At 36.9% G+C, this 16,159-nt stretch overlaps 1 long non-coding RNA gene and 1 other non-coding gene across 2 annotated transcripts in view; one reads left to right on the top strand and one right to left on the bottom strand.

The window, feature by feature from the left end:
- LOC123848208 (uncharacterized) overlaps nucleotides 1–16,159 on the top strand; it is a 239,536-nt gene that overhangs the window by 54,930 nt on the left and 168,447 nt on the right. The window lies entirely within an intron of this gene.
- On the bottom strand, nucleotides 14,231–14,337 carry LOC123849092 (U6 spliceosomal RNA). Its single transcript, XR_006791935.1, has one exon. It is a non-coding gene; the product is annotated as a U6 spliceosomal RNA (small nuclear RNA).

The raw sequence follows: 16,159 nt of genomic DNA, 5'->3' as shown, positions 1-16,159 counted from the left end.
CATACAATACATCATTAGTTTTTGATGTAATGATCTGCAATTCATTATTTTCGTATAACACCCAGTGCTCCATGCAGTTCGTGCCCTCAATACCCATCACTGGGCTAACCCATCCCCCCACCCCTCTCCCCTCTAAAACCCTCAGTTTGTTTCTCAGAGTCCATAGTCTGTCATGGTTCATCTCTCCCTCCGATATCCCCCCCTTCATTTTTCCTTTCCTTCTCCTAATGTCCTCCATGCTATTCCTTATGTTCCACATATATGTGAAACCATATGATAATTGACTTTCTCTGCTTGACTTATTTCACTTAGCATTATCTCCTCCAGTCCCATCCATGTTGATATAAAAGTTGGGTATTCATCCTTTCTGATGGCTGAGTAATATTCCATTGTATATATGGACCACATCTTCTTTATCCATTCATCTGTTGAAGGGCATCTCGGCTCTTTATACAGTTTGGCTATTGCGGACATTGCTGCTATGAACATTGGGGTGCATATGGCCCTTCTTTTCACTACATCTGTGTCTTTGGGGTAAATACCCAGTAGTGCAATTGCTGGGTCATAGTGTAGCTCTATTTTTAATTTTTTGAGATACGTCCACACTGTTTTCCTTTAAAAGAAATTGCCTGAAATATCTAGACAGTCATGTCTTATAGTTCAATGGGACTCTTGCTGTAAAACCTACTTCAAGTACTCTCCTATTGGTAAACAGGAACTCTGAATCCTAGAGCCTAGAACTGATGATGGCATGGGAAATATACATTCCTTAGTGAGTCAGTGGGAGTGATGAGAGGCAAGAGCCCCTTGGTTTCCAGGCAAAAGTATTATTCCTGTTGGGGACCTGGCATCATATAAAATTTGTTGATTTGAAATGTACACTGCATTCTGGGGGGTGGGGCACCATATTAAAAAATTATCGCATTCAAACAGGTTGTGCCTTCAACAGGCTGCCTCCTTGCTTTATGAGACCAGTAGCTTCAGGATGGTGTAGTATATGATATAACCAGTGGATCTCATGGTCCTTACCTAAGTATAGGTAAGTGTGTACTTATACTTATACCTTCTTTGCTGTGAAGGGGGCCCTTTAGTCTGATGAGATGCTATATGTGATCACATGCTGGTGGATCATTCAGTCAACCCTCTCAGAGAGGGGTAGTCTAAAGTATATTTGCTGAAAAGGGAAACCAATGCCCAGAATTTGTTTTTATTCTTATTAATTGCTGTCCTGCTTTTCGTACAGAACTAGCCCTATGTAAAAACAGTCCCCCTGTAAATACTGTTCCTTGACACTGTTGTATTACACGCCTACATGGTGGTTCCTTTTTCAGAAACTCTTTTCTTACCTGGTAGTTGTCTTGTTTTCTGAGTTATTTTTTAACTGAGGAAGAACAGCTCACCTGCCCAAGGGACCAGCCCCTGAGGCGCCCTGCCCCTGCCCACCCACCGCGCCCACCAGGCTCCAGAGGCTGTCTTATTCTTCCTTTAAGTCAGGAGTCACAAGCGACATTTTTTTTTTCAATTAAGGAATAAAAAAACCCCACAGCTCTACCTTTATATATGCCAGGAGTGTCCGCATCGCTGTCCATGTTCCCTCATTTGCTGCTGCTAATGACAACATGATGACTTACTCTACTATCGAAAACTATTTTTATGTAATTAATGTATGCTTTCTTGTTTATAAATGCCTGATTTAAAAAGAAAAAAAAAAGATTAATAGCTGTCCCTTCCTGAGCAAAAGTGGTTCAATGTAGTCAATTTGCTATCATGTGGCTGGTTGGTCTTTTCAAGGGATGGTGCTATATTGAAGACTCAGCATTGGTCTTTGTTGTTGGCAGGTTGGACGTTCAGTTGTGTAGTAGCTTAATGAGTCTTGGTAGGTGGGAGCTTATGCTACTACACTCATGTGTGGCCCCTATCCCTGACACCAGAGGAACTCTGTTCATGTGTCCATTGCACCAACCCTGTGATGGCCAATGACAGAGAATGTTGACATTACCTGATTGAATCATTTTATCTGACTTTTTAATGACTCTTCTATGGTGGTTGCTTTCTGGTGGGCATTAATACGTGAAACAAGAATTTTCACACTTCATGCCCATTCACATACCTCTACTTTCTTTTTCTTTTCTTTTTTTTAAGGATTTTATTTATTTATTTGAGAGAGAGAATGAGAGAGACAGAGAGCACAGAGAGATGGAGACTCCCCCACTGAGCAGGGAGCCTGATGCGGGGCTCCATCCCAGGACCCCGGGATCATGACCTGAGCCAAAGGCAGACACTTAACTGACTGAACCACCCAGGTGCCCCTACCTCTACTTTCTCTACTCCTGATACCAGTTTTTGCAGATTGGCTTCTCCAGGAAGTAGATTCTTAGATGGAATTAGTGTGTGGGAGGTTTATTAGGTATGTTTGTGGGAGCAATACCTGTAGATGGTTGTGGATTGAAGAAAGCATGATGAGGCAGAATGAAATGCTGAGCTGCTATAATGAAGTCTGAATGGAGGCCTCAGCTGACCATATTGGGGATTATAAAGCTGGAATGAGCTGGGGAGAAAGGGCTGGGACTTTATATACATAATTTGTCAGTTACTGGATATAGGACTGCTAGAACAGAGCCATGACTTTGAGCAAGCTGACTTTCTTTAGCTGTGACAGTTCTCAGAGGGTGCTGTGGCCTAGGGCTGTCTGTCAGAATAACTAAATACTGGATAATAAATGCTCCATTTTGGGAAGGTAATCTGGATGGCACAATTCAGTGTCCACCACTATAGGAAGTTGGAGGCCTTTTTTCACTTTGTACAATCTCGGTCTCTTTTAGTCCAAGCCACATCCATAACTTGAGACAGACCTCTTTCTGGATGATGCATCTTCATAAGCTGCAGGAAAACACCATTCTCTTAGTAGCCATTTGTCTAATTGAGAGTCTGCTGAGCCCCATCTTAAATCTTCTGAGATCTTAGTAAATGTTTTACAATCACATCCTTCAGTTGATCTTTACTCTGAGGCCATTTCTTTAAGAATTTTTTGCTGGAGAGATTGGGTTGAGAAACAGTTTTACATTGCAGCCCAGCAAGTCCAGGGCCCTCTATATTTCCTGTACACTGTTTGCAAACTGATTAATTCTTTCTTTGTGATCTCCCTCTTCTGGTACTTTATCATACACAGCTCAAGGGAGACAGTTGACTCTTTCAACATTCTGACTAGCTCGTTAGCTGGATCCACAAGTTCATTAGCTTTCAAATTACTTCAGCTAACAGTATTGTCAATTATTCCTCCATTACTTACCATGAGTTTCCATTTTTCCAGACTCCAGTAACAATCATCCCCACCTCAGGCCTGAAAACAGTTTGTTTACCATTTCCCCAGCCATCCTTGCTGTGTTTCCAGCCTTTGCCCACCACATGATCCCAAATACAATGATGCATGTTTACGTTTTTTAATTAAGTCAGAACCCTACTTCTAGGTACCAATTTCTGTAGCAATTATTTATTGCTACATAGTAATGCACCCCAAACTTTGTGGTTTAATACAACAACCCATTTACTTACCCTTGGTTTTGCAGTTTGACTAGGTTCAGCTGGGTGGTTCTTCTGCTAGTCTTTCTTGGGGTCACTGTCTGGCTGCTCCCCTGGGAGTATGTGTGGCTTTTAACTGGTGCTGTTGGCTGAGGGCTTTTTTTAGTTTTAAGTCTTCTCTTGCAGGATAATCTGCGTTTTTTGTTTTTGTGTGTTTTTTTGTGTGTTTTTTTTTTTACATAGTCATTGCAAACATTAAAAAGGGTGAGAAAATAATTCTAAAAGTTGAGTCCAATGCTTAGAAGTCACATGGCATTACATTGCCACATTCTATTGGTTAAAGAAAATCAAAGGCAAGCCCTGATCCAGGAAATAGACTCCACATCTTGATGAGAGAAATTTATAAGAATCTGTGGTCAAATTTTATATTTGCATTTTAAAATAGTCTTGGTTAGCTCTCTTTTGGTATCTTCTCCAGGCAATGTCTCTAATATTCATCCATTTTTTCATACACTTCTATATTCACTTATTCTTTATACTTATTCTTTATGTTATATTATTTATATTATTCTTTATTCACTTACACTTATTAAATGTAAGTTTAGCAAATATTTGTAAGATATCAAATATGTATTAGGCATTGGGATGAGCATTGGAGATGCAAAGATCTATATTTTGGAAACTGATAAAATTCAAACATTCTTTTAAAATTGCAAAATTATGAGAGCTTTATTATGACTTTTTTTCTTGATTTTTAAATGTATTATCACTGTGAAAATCTTATAACTTATGATTCAGTTGAGCCACTCAGTTGCCAACAAAAGTTATGAAAGCTGAATAAAATGTCAAGATGAACAATGCCTTTCTGTGAATGATTTTTTCTAAATTCATTTTCAGAATAGCTTGATTCCAGACCACACAAATTAATAAAGAACAAACAAAGATTTATTTTTCTCAAAAACAAAACAGGACAAAATATAGGGCTTGTTGTTTGCTTTGTTTTAAATTGAGGTTTTTTGTTTGTTTGTTTTTAATGATTCAGAGAAACCCCTTGGATATCCAGGCATCTATCAGTGCTATATCACCAAACCTAATGGGCCATGAATAGAAGTTATGTCTCTGGATGGGGAATTCTGATCAGTCAAGAGAACTCCAGGTTCATCTCAAGTCTTTTAGTCAAGGACTACCTGACCAGCCTCCTCCCTTCCCCCAAAGTTAGTTGCTTTTCCTCTAGGTTATTACAGCAACTGGTATAGCACCCTGATATGGAATATTGTGAATCATTCGCTTGACATATGTAACTTCAGTTATGATCTCAAGAGCAATGACTTATCTTTGCATTATCTGGATCTAGCGTGTACTTCATGTATTGTAGACACCTAATATCTTTGTTAAATACATGAACACATGCTATGATAGTTTGCCATATGTGAATTAAGATGAAGTTAGAAATTACTCCAATTGCTTTGTAAACTTCTAGAGTGCTGGAAATACCTGTTAAAGTCATAAAAATTCAGAGTTAGAAAAAACCTTTGAGTCAATCAGATCAATACTTTTTTATATAGCTGAGTGAAAAGACTCAGGGGGTTTAAGGGACTGCTTATGGTAACACAGGTAGTTAATTGTAGAATAAGCACAAAACCAGAGTATTGCTCACCAGTTCACTATACCAATTTGTTTTCTCATCCCAGGATCTCTGAATGTTAGGTCTCATTTTTAATTGGGCAGCATTTTCTCCAGTGTTGCCTAGAGTAATTATGAATATGCTCTTGTCAGCATGGACTTTACCACATTGATTGGCTAGCTCCTCAAATCACTGTTTTTATTTGAGAAAAATCTGTTGTGTTCAGGGAAAGAACTTTGGTATTTCCGTGTTATATTACTCTCCCATTCTGAACTCAGTGTATTCTTGGTACATAGAAAATGCTAAATAAAGATATGTTGTCAAATTTATTCATATTCTTGAAATGTAACTATATTCTAAAAAGTCAGGAATGAAAGTGTGGAGTTGGGAAGGGACAGGCCTTATAGATGTGATTATCCATTTGGAAATGATGAGAAATAAGATTAGGATGGTAGGATATGGAGCCAGTTTATGAAACAAATTGAACAAGGAGAAAGTTTTGGAACACTGGACACCCTGCCTATTGTAAATGGCCATAGACTGTCATGCTTTTGTGTTGGGTTAAAGAGAATTGTAAATTTTTCCCTGGGGATTGGTATGAGTCAAGCAGTATATTGCTACTGCTAAGGTTGATTTGACACATATGTAGAGAAAGAGAAGCTATGTAGAGGAAGAGAGAGATATTAACACATAGATTCACACACACACACAGGATCTCATAATAATCCAAGTGTGAGGTCATGGAAATAAGGTCTAAAGTAGTAATAGGAATGCAGAATAAAGCACAAATCTCCCATCTTTAGATTAATTTAACTAGTATTTTATTTTCCAGTTGCTCCACTGTTTTTCAGAATCACTTATACTTTCTTGCTTTTCTTACCCAACTTTCACTTTGAAATGTTAGTCATTTCTGTGGTACTTATGAATCTATGGAGAAAACCACTATTTTAAAGTAGTGGAGGAGATATAGGAGATATACTGGAAGCTTTCATATAGGCAAAGTTCATTTTGATTTGTTTTCATTATTACTGAATTTTATTCATCTTTTCTTTCATATCAGTCATATTGGGAGATTTTCTTAGTCTTTTTTCACAGGTGTGTCAAGTTAGACAAGGTGAAAGAAGGAAAGAGTATGTACATATGGATTTTGAAGAATAAGGGATGAGATGTGGAGCTACAGAAGCTGATGGAGGAGGGCCAAAAATTATGACTATATTTTTTATTATTCACTTTTCCTTTGTCACTTTTTTCTACTCCTCCCCACCCCATTTTGGCTCAAGGGTCCTAGAGAGAGGAAGGGCCTTTATTGATTATAGAGCATTCCTGTTTCACCACACACTTGATTCAGCACTCTAGTAAGTAGGATGTGTTGTTCTTTGTGATCACATTTCTATAGGTTTTCAATCCTAGATAAGCCATTTCTTGGAGTTTGAAAGTACTTTCTCTGCTCTTAAATCTTCCATTTTTTTCTCTGCTCTCTATTATGAGCCTGGAGTTTCTGCACAACTGCCTTGTGATTTGGGCTGCATTTTTTTGCTCTCCAAGTGCATCTTTCATGAAAGTGATATATAAATGATATATTTAAGATTTTTTATTTATTTAAAAAAAGAGATCAATTGGTTTTTAAGCAGATTCTTCACTTGACAAAGGAATTAACCATTAGATTATTGTCAGCATAGAGTCTCACAGTGCAATTAAAGTATCTTATTAAAACTTCTATTTATACTCTAAGTCATCAAAACATGACAGAAGGATATATAAAGGTTGGCAACTGATTTTCTCAGTGGGGTCTCAGGTGGCAGCATCTCAGTAGATCACCTCATTCAGCTTTACTGGTTCAAAAACTGATTTTGATTTATTTATCTAGAGGTGATAAGCCTCACACTCAACCAGCCTACAAGATATTGATTTCTCCACTATTTCACTGAAACTGCTCTTATTGAGGTCAACCACTAGCCCCTTCTTGACAAATCTGGTGGCTAATTTCCTCCCCTTATGTTATTCACGTTCTCAGCAATATTTGACTCAGCTGATTGCTCTCTTCTTGAAACTTACTGTACTTGACTTCTAAAACATACCATCCTGGTTTCTTCAGACATTACTGGCTTTTCTTTAGCCTCCTTTGCTTGCATGGCATTCTCTGCTTGATCTATACATAGTAGAGTGTTCAGGGTTCAGTCCTTAGCCCACCGTCTTCTCTGTTTGCTCTATTTATGCAATCTAATCTAGACTCATTACTTTAAATGCTATTTGTGATGATTCCCAAATTTCTATTTACATTCCTGCACTCTCTATGAGCTACAGACCTGTATATTCAACTGCCTGCTTGTTGCCTCAAATAGGATATCAAATGAGCATCTCAAATTTAACAACTCTGAAACTGAGCACTTAATTTCCACCATCCACCACACCTGCCAATTGGCTCTTACCCTTACTTTCCCCTTCTCAATAAATTCTTGATTCTTTTTTTCCCTTTCATTCCCCAAAGCTAGTCGGTCTAGCTTTGTAGCTAGACCTACAAAGAATAGGTCCTCTCAGTTCTGTCTTCAAAATATATCCCAAATTCAAGTGATCCTGTCCTATTCTCATCAACTCAGCTACCAGCTAATTCTGAGGATGTCTTGTTAGGTACATTTACATTTATGATAAATGTGTCTTTTTCTATTGTTCTCTTTGACAGTATATTATGGTCTTCTTTTCTCATTTTATATATATGTATATACACACATATTTACATGTATGCATATATATAATAAATAAATATATGCATATGTGTATTTACACATACATGTATGTATCTATTGTTAACAGAAATTCAACTGAGTAGGGCGCCTGGGTGGCTCAGTTGTTAAGCATCTGCCTTTAGCTCAGGTCATGGTCCCAGGGTCCTGGGATCGAGTCCCACATCGGGCTCCCTGCTCCACGGGAAGCCTGCTTCTCCCTCTCCCACTGCCCCCTGCTTGTGTTCCCTCTCTCACTATGTCTCTGTCAAATAAATAAATAAAATCTTTAAAAAAAAAAAATTCAACTGAGTAAATTTAAAGATCACATTGGCTTTATTCAGTGATTCATGAATCAGGCAGCATCCCATCTAGGAGTAGAAAGGAGCTCCATTGCCCTGTAGATAAGAAAAGGCTTTTAAAGGCAGAAAAAGGGCAGAAAGAAGATTATTAGTAAAGAATGCATTGTTTCAGGCAAGGTCACCTTCCCAAGGGGAATGAAAGGGCCTGTTGGGTGGATTACCTCATTAATGCTGATCAGGTAATTCCAGATTGATTGATGAAGGCTTACATTCTTGGGTGGTTGAAACTGCAATTAGATTAGTTATTAAGTCTCGGTTTGCTGACATGGAGTTTAGCAGAAGTGACTCCATTTTGGGCCTGCTGTCTCCTTTTTAACACTACGTATAACTTTTGGTCTAAATAATATTTGTCACCTTGACTAAATTTGTTAGCCCAGATTCCTTTTGTTTCATATTTACCTCATATTTAATCTTTATTTTAATCCTTTGCCTTTTTAAGGATGGTCTACTAGACAACATTTTGTTTTTTGTTTTTTTTAAATCAATTGAGTCTCTACCAATTCAATGAATATATTTATGCTATTTGTAGGTATCATGTTATATAGTTCTGCTAGGATTTATTGCTCCGTATCATTGCATATTTTTCTACTTACTATACCTTTCCCCCCACTTTTCTTATTTTCCATTGCATAGATTACATTTGTTTCTTTTGGCTTAAAGTTATATATTCTATTTTATTTTCAAGCTGGTTGCCTTTGTAATAATGCCTGTTGCCCTTAAGACTGGTACTGATGTTTATTTACCCCAACTAATTTATCTTATTAATATATACATTGTTACTTTTAATAAGACAAGCACTTTGATATACTCTTATGTCCTTTTTTTTTTGTCTCTCTCTCCATGTCTATCATAGCAATATTGTCTAGAATATTAATTCTAGGTAATAAATATACTTTATCTTTTCCTGGTTTAAATTTTTTAAATTTAATTTTTAGACAAAAAGAAACTTTGCTAAGATATATAATTACTTTTACTTTTCATGCCCTTTGAGTATATACTGAATTATATTATATTATGTTCTATTATATTATATTATTTTATTATATTATATTATATTACATTACATTATATTATATTCTATCTTCCTCCTTTTTTCCCTCCTTCCGTTTGTCTCTCTCTCTCTTTTTTTCTTTCTTGGTTTTTTTTTTTTGCAAGTAGTATTTAAACATGGATTTTTGTGTGGCAGAACTTCTGAGACCCCATCTGCCTAAAAATGTTTTTTTATACCCTCAAATTTTAATTTTGCTGTATAGAAAATTCTAGGTTCAGAGGTCTTTTCCTTCAGTGCCTTAAAAATATTACTTCATTGATTAGCATTCATTACAGGTGCCAAGATATCTGAGGACAATTAGATTTTTTTTTTTTTAATTGTAGGTGACTAGCTTTTTTACTCTGGCAACTTTTTAGAATTTTCTCTTTGAAATGCACTTCAGGAAGAGCTGTCTCACTAGGTGTCATTCCCCAACCTTGAGCTTATTGATGGAGGAGTGGAGAATATGCTACAAGTCTCTGATCAGCTCTAGCCCTATTTCAATCACAGCCTCCAGCAGGGTTTTACTTTGTCTTGACATTGTAATGCATACCTAGTCACCCAAGAGTTGGGCTATTGCTAGTTGAATTCTGCAATGAAGGGGCAAATAGTAACTATCCTAAGACAATTCTGGGGATGGGCAAGAATAAAACCTAAACATTTGCCTTCCACTTAGTTTCTCACTGAAGTGTTTTCTGCTTCTCTGCCCTAGGCTGCATCCACTATCCCCTCCAACACCTATTCAGGACAGTCTTCACTCTGCATGGATGTCTCCTGCAGTTATAACTGCCATTAATACCTGGAATCTCTGTTTTCCTCTTGCTTTTGTAGTTTCTCCAAGGTTGATTCTGGTTGAGAGCCAGCAGGCCACGCTAATTTGCCATGTTGAAAATGTAGGTTAAATTTAATAGGGTTAAAATCCATTTTCTCTCATATAAATCTTGAATAATAGGGGTGCCTGGATGGCTCAGTCGTTAAGTGTCTGCCTTCAGCTCAGGTCATGGTCCCAGGGTCCTGGGATTGAGCCCCACATTGGGCTCCCTGCTCGGCAGGAAGTCTGCTTCTCCCTCTCCCACTCCCCCTGCTTGTGTTCCCTCTCTAGCTGTCTCTCTCTCTGTCAAAAAATAAATAAAAAATCTTAAAAAAAAAATCTTGAATAATTGCAGTCATTCTTTTTTTCTTTTGTAGTCATTTCTTAAAAAAAAACCCAAAACAAAAAAATAACAGGGAGACTTTTTTTTGCTTTTGTCTTTGACCTAGGAAATAGTTCACCAAAAAACTCAGTGAAACTTAAAAAGCATAGAAAAAAATAATTTACCAGTCTGTGAAACACTCCTTCCTCTCTGTTTCCTCACTTTTAAGAAGACAAGTGTAGGTCTTATTCAATCATTGTAACTTTCTATACATATTAGATACAGTATAGAAAACCAGGTTTAATGTTTCACGCTGCCACATTCTAACTGTTAAATTTTGGACAGATTCTTTAAACTCCTAGAACTGGAATATCGTATCTACAAGTTGAAAGGGTTGGAGTTCATGACTGATTTTTGTCCCTTTATTTCTTTTTTTTTTCAGCTTTATCAAGATATAATTTACAACTAAAATTGCAAGATATTTAAAGTGTACAACATGATTTAATATATGTATACACTGTGAAAGAATTCTCCCCATTGAGTTAGTTCACACATCCATCATCTCACATATTTGCTTTTTTTTTTTTTTTTTTTTGGTGAGAACATTTAAGTTCTACTTTCTTAGCAAGTTACAATTACACAATACAGTGTTAACAACTATAGTCACCATGTTATCCATTAGATTCTCAGATTTTATTTGTCTTATAACTGAAAGTTTGTACCCTTCACCAACCTCTCCCTATTTTCTCTATCTCCCAGCCAACCATCAATCAACTCTGTTTCTGAGTTTGCCTTTTGCCTTTCTCTTTCTGGCTTATTTCACTTAGCATAATGCCCTCCATGTTTATCCATGTTGTGGCAAATGGCAGGGTTTCCTTCTTTTTTAAGGCTGAATTATATCTGTATCTATATCTATAATCTATATCTCACATCTTCTTTATCTATCCATCCATTCATCCATTGACAGACACTTAAGTTGTTTCCATATCTTGGCTATTGTGAATAATGCTGCAGTGAACATAGGAGTGCAGATATTTTTTTCAAGATTATGATTTTATTTCCATTGGATATATATTTCAGAAGTGGAATTGCTGGATCATATGGTAGTTCTATTTTTATCTTTTTGAGGAACCTCCATACTGTCTTCCATAGTGACTGCACCAGTTTACATTCCAACCAACAGTGCATGCTGGTTCCCTTTTCTCCACATCCTTGCCAGCATTTGTTATCTCTTGTGTTTTGGTTAATAGCCATTCTAACAGCTGTGAGGTGATATCTCATTGTGGTTTTGATTTGCATTTCCCTGATGGTTAGTGATGTTGAGCACCTTTCATGAGCCTGTTGGCCATTTGTATGTTTTCTCTGGAAAATGTCTGTTAAGGTTCTTTGCCCATTTTTAAAATTAGGTTATTTGTTTTTCTGCTATTGAGTTGTATGAGTTTCTTATATATTTTGGATATTAACCCCTTATTGGATAGGTGGTTCGCCAGCATTTTCTTCCATTCCATAGTTTGTCTTTTTATTTTGCTGATAATTTCCTTTGCTATGCAGAAGCTTTTTGGTTTGACGTATGTATGACTACTTGTTTATTTTTGCTTTCTTTGCCTTTGTTTTTGGCATTAAATCCAAAAAAATCATTGTGAAGACCAGTATCAAGAAGCTTACTCCTCATGTTTTCTTCTAGAAGTCTTTTGGTTTCAGGTCTTAAATTCAAGTCTTTAATCCATTTTGAGTTTATTTTTGTGTATGGTATAAGAGAGAGACTCAGTTTTATTCTTCTGCATGTGGCTATCCAGTCTTCCCACCACCATTTATTAATTTCCCCATTGTATATTCTTAGCTCCTTTGTCATAAGTTAATTGACCATCTACACATGTGTTTTATTCTGGGCTCTCTATTCTTTTCCATTAGGTTCCTTTCTACTTTGTGATTTTATGATGGTGATTATATGGAGTTTTCAATAATTTATTTTATTCCTAAAAATTTTTACTGTTGTGAAATCCTTGTCTACCATTGATGAACAGTTTTATAAAATTCTGCAGATAAATAGTAAGTACATGGTATGAAAAAAGCAAATTATTAGCCTCTAGGATTAGCAGTTGGCATGTATGTTCATGTTACAGTAGTGGCCTACCACTTCAAGTGTCCATGGGAATGAATTGTAGAGAGTTTGAAAAAAAAGTACAAATGTATTTGTGAAATATATTGCTGCTAGGCTATATTTTAAATAATTTAAATCAGATTCTCTAGACTTGGGGACAAGGCCTAGATATTTTTTAAAAGCTAGATTTTTCAAGAGGGGCGCCTGGGTGGTTCAGTCGTTAAGCGTCTGCCTTCGGCTCAGGTCATGATCCCAGGGTCCTGGGATCGAGCCCCGCATCGGGCTCCCTGCTCCGCAGGAAGCCTGCTTCTCCTTCTCCCACTCCCCCTGCTTGTGTTCTAAAAAAAAAAAAAAAAAAAAAAAAAAAAAAGCTAGATTTTTCTAATTTGCAGGGAAAGTTGAGAGTAATTAAAAGCTAATAAGCTAAAGGTAATGGAAGAGGCAAAAGTGAAAGAGATTCAGTTTGAACAGTTCAATTTGAATGGTTTTGAAAAAGTTCAAAATATAAATGACAATTTTGAAGTAATATACAACAAATTTAATAACTCAACTGAATTATGGAAATACATAATTTGAAAAAAATTAAAAAGAAAACTGCTAAAGCACAAATTAAAACTCCTTTTCCAGTTCAAGTTTGTGAAATACATATTGGATATTGGATATTGGATATTGGATATAATACACATAGTGTTTTTTGCTTCTCTTTGGACTGGGAGTCAAATGAAAATCCCTGCTAAGTTTCAGGCATTTTCTCATTTGATTTCTGAAATTGTTTTATTTTTAAAAATAAGTATGTATGAAAAGAAAGCTTCAGAAGGCAAAATGATTATTTCTCTAAAGCATATATAAGAAGTACTCATTATCTAAGGGTAAGGAATAATTGATAAGTGGTGTATTCATTTCCTAGGATTGCTCAAACAGTTCACCACAAATTTGGTGTCTTAAAACAAGAAAAATTTATTCTCTCACAATTCTGGAGGGCAGGTGTCAGCGGAGCTGTCCTCCCACCAAAGGCTCTAGGGGGGAATTCCTCTTTGCTCTTCTAGTTTGGAGTGGTTCCTGGCATTTCTTGGCTTGCAGCAGCATAATTCCAATCTAAGCCTCTATCTTCACATGGCTTTCCTTTCATGTATCCCTAGGTGTTTTTTTTGGTCTTTTATAAGGAGGCTAACTGAATTTAGGGTCCGCCCAAATTCAGTATGCTCTCATCTGGATCCCTACCCTAATTACATCTGCAAAGACTCTATTTCCAAATAAAATCATATTCTGAGGTTCTGGTGGACATTAACCTTTAGGGGTACTGTTCAACCTACCATACCAGGTAAACACCATCTATGATGAATCTGTTAAATATGGAGACCAAATTTTTATAGTAAATAGTGTGTGTGTGTGTGTGTGTGTGTGTTATGGGAAGAATTCTTTAATACAAATTAATAAAAAATAAATTAATAAAATAAAAAATAAAAATTAATACAGAATTAGTTCTTTAATTAGAATTTCTCTGAAATGTGAAACTAAAAAAAACCCCCTACATTATATTGGCTATAATTGCATCTATGTATGAATTATTAGTGTTTACATATATACACTTTGTATATATATATGCACATACATACATACAGATGCAACACCATTTGCTTCATGGTTTTGTTCTCCAGAAGAATCGTAAGAAGGCTCATATTTTCAAAAACATCTGTAAACTTCATTTATTTTCCAAGAGGTCTTTTTAAATCTTTTTTTTTTTAATATGGAATATTTCATGAATTCACACATCATCCTTGCACAGGGGCCATGCTAATTTTCTCTGTATCATTCCAATTTTCATATATGTGTTGCTGAAGCAAGCACTTAAAATCTTTTTTTTTTTTTTAAGATTTATTTATTTTTTAGAGAGAGAGAGCACAAGTGGGAGGGGCAGAGGGAAAGGGAGAGAATCTCAAGTGGACTCCAGGACGAGCACAGAGCCTGAGATCATGACCTGAGCCAGAACCAAGAGTTGGAGGCTTAACTGACTGTGCCACCCAGGAGCCCCAAAATCTTTTTATATTCACACACCACACACACATATACCACAGACACCAAACAAACATCTTGTACCAGATAGGCAGACAGACACACACACGCACACACACACACACACTCACCACCCCACATTTATACCACACTAGACATACACCACACATATAGCCCACAGTCCAGGGGGCAAAGTAGACATTTAAACAAATAAGGATAGTGCAGTGTGATCATGATTGTGAGAAATGTTCATGCTGGTAACATAGAGGAGGAAGTAATGAATGATTTAGGAAAGTGGTGTCGGGAAAGGCTTCATTGAGGAAGTGAAGTACAAACTAATCCTGATAATTGAGTAGGAATTCATCATTTAAAAAAGTTAAATTATGGAGATAACATTTCTACTCTAGGAAGTGCTGTTAGAACCTAGGAATTAGAGCAATATCAAGACAAGCCACTCTAAGATATGATTGAAATGAGCAGCTAAGAAGACAGTGATAAGATGCTTATGTCCTATTAACTGTTTTTATGTCTTAAAATTCTACCACAAACAGAATAAGAAAATAAATAGCTATGTACTGGGGCGCCTGGGTGGCTCAGTTGGTTAAGCATCTGCCTTCGGCTCAGGTCATGATCCCAGGGTCCTGGGATCAAGCCCCACATTGGACTCTCTTTCGGACTCCCTGCTCAGTGGGGAGCCTGCTTCTCCCTCTCCCTCTGCCCCCCACCCCACCCCGCTTGTGATCTCTCTCTCTCTGTGTCAGATAAATAAATAAAATCTTTAAAAAAATAAATAGCTATGTACTAACATAATAGGATATAATTTAGGAGCTACAGTACTATAGAGAAAGGAAAGATTAGTGTGGTGTGGAATGTTCTGAAAGTCTTTAAGAGAAATGAAGTTTGAAACTCAGCCTTGATGATGAAGAAGAATTGGAGAGATGGGGAGAGAGGAGGTTGATGACAACAATACCATGGGTGCCCTGGAAGGAAAGAATGTCAAGAGGAAGAAATGATTAATGTCTTGGAACCCAAGTAAGATAAGATTGAAAGGAGACCAGGACACCTGGCTGGCTCAGTTAGTAGAGCATGCAACTCTCAATCTCCGGTCATGAGTTCAAGTCCCATGCTGGGCATTGAGCCTACTAAGGGGGGAAAAAAAAAGAAGACCAACCACTAGAAGGGCCTTGGTGATATTCCAAGAACAGGTTTGGGTTCCCAGAATAAGTGAATTTGTATTGGGTTAAGGAGTGAATGGTGTTTTGTTTTGGGTGGCAAATGAATGCTCAGAGACTGAGTATGCCTTTGCCAGAAATTTATTTAAACACAGGTTCACTGCAGGAATTCCACAAGCCAATAGCTTATAGGATAATGTCTCTTAATAAGCTCGTAAAGATATAACATGCTCCAAAGACATGATAGATTTATTACACTGTTGCTCCAGGCAAGTGGAGATGAAAGGAAAAAAGTCAAAATTAGGCTGAAGTATACACCTTTATAGGAGTTGATACTTAGGAGTGAAGACTTAACCAGGGGAGAAATGCCAGCACAAAAATAAAAGTCCTCTGTTGCTAAAGCATGTTGCTAGGGATCACCGGGGCTGGTATTGACAGGCCACAGGGGCTCCTTTGCAGGTGCCACTTCACTTTTCACCACTGCT

Source organism: Mirounga angustirostris, unplaced genomic scaffold (assembly GCF_029215605.1).
Source record: "Mirounga angustirostris isolate CCGP_5_RB_7025 unplaced genomic scaffold, mMirAng1.0.hap1 SCAF_2, whole genome shotgun sequence".
NCBI lineage: Eukaryota > Metazoa > Chordata > Mammalia > Carnivora > Phocidae > Mirounga > Mirounga angustirostris.
This window is presented reverse-complemented; position numbering and strand designations above follow the sequence as displayed.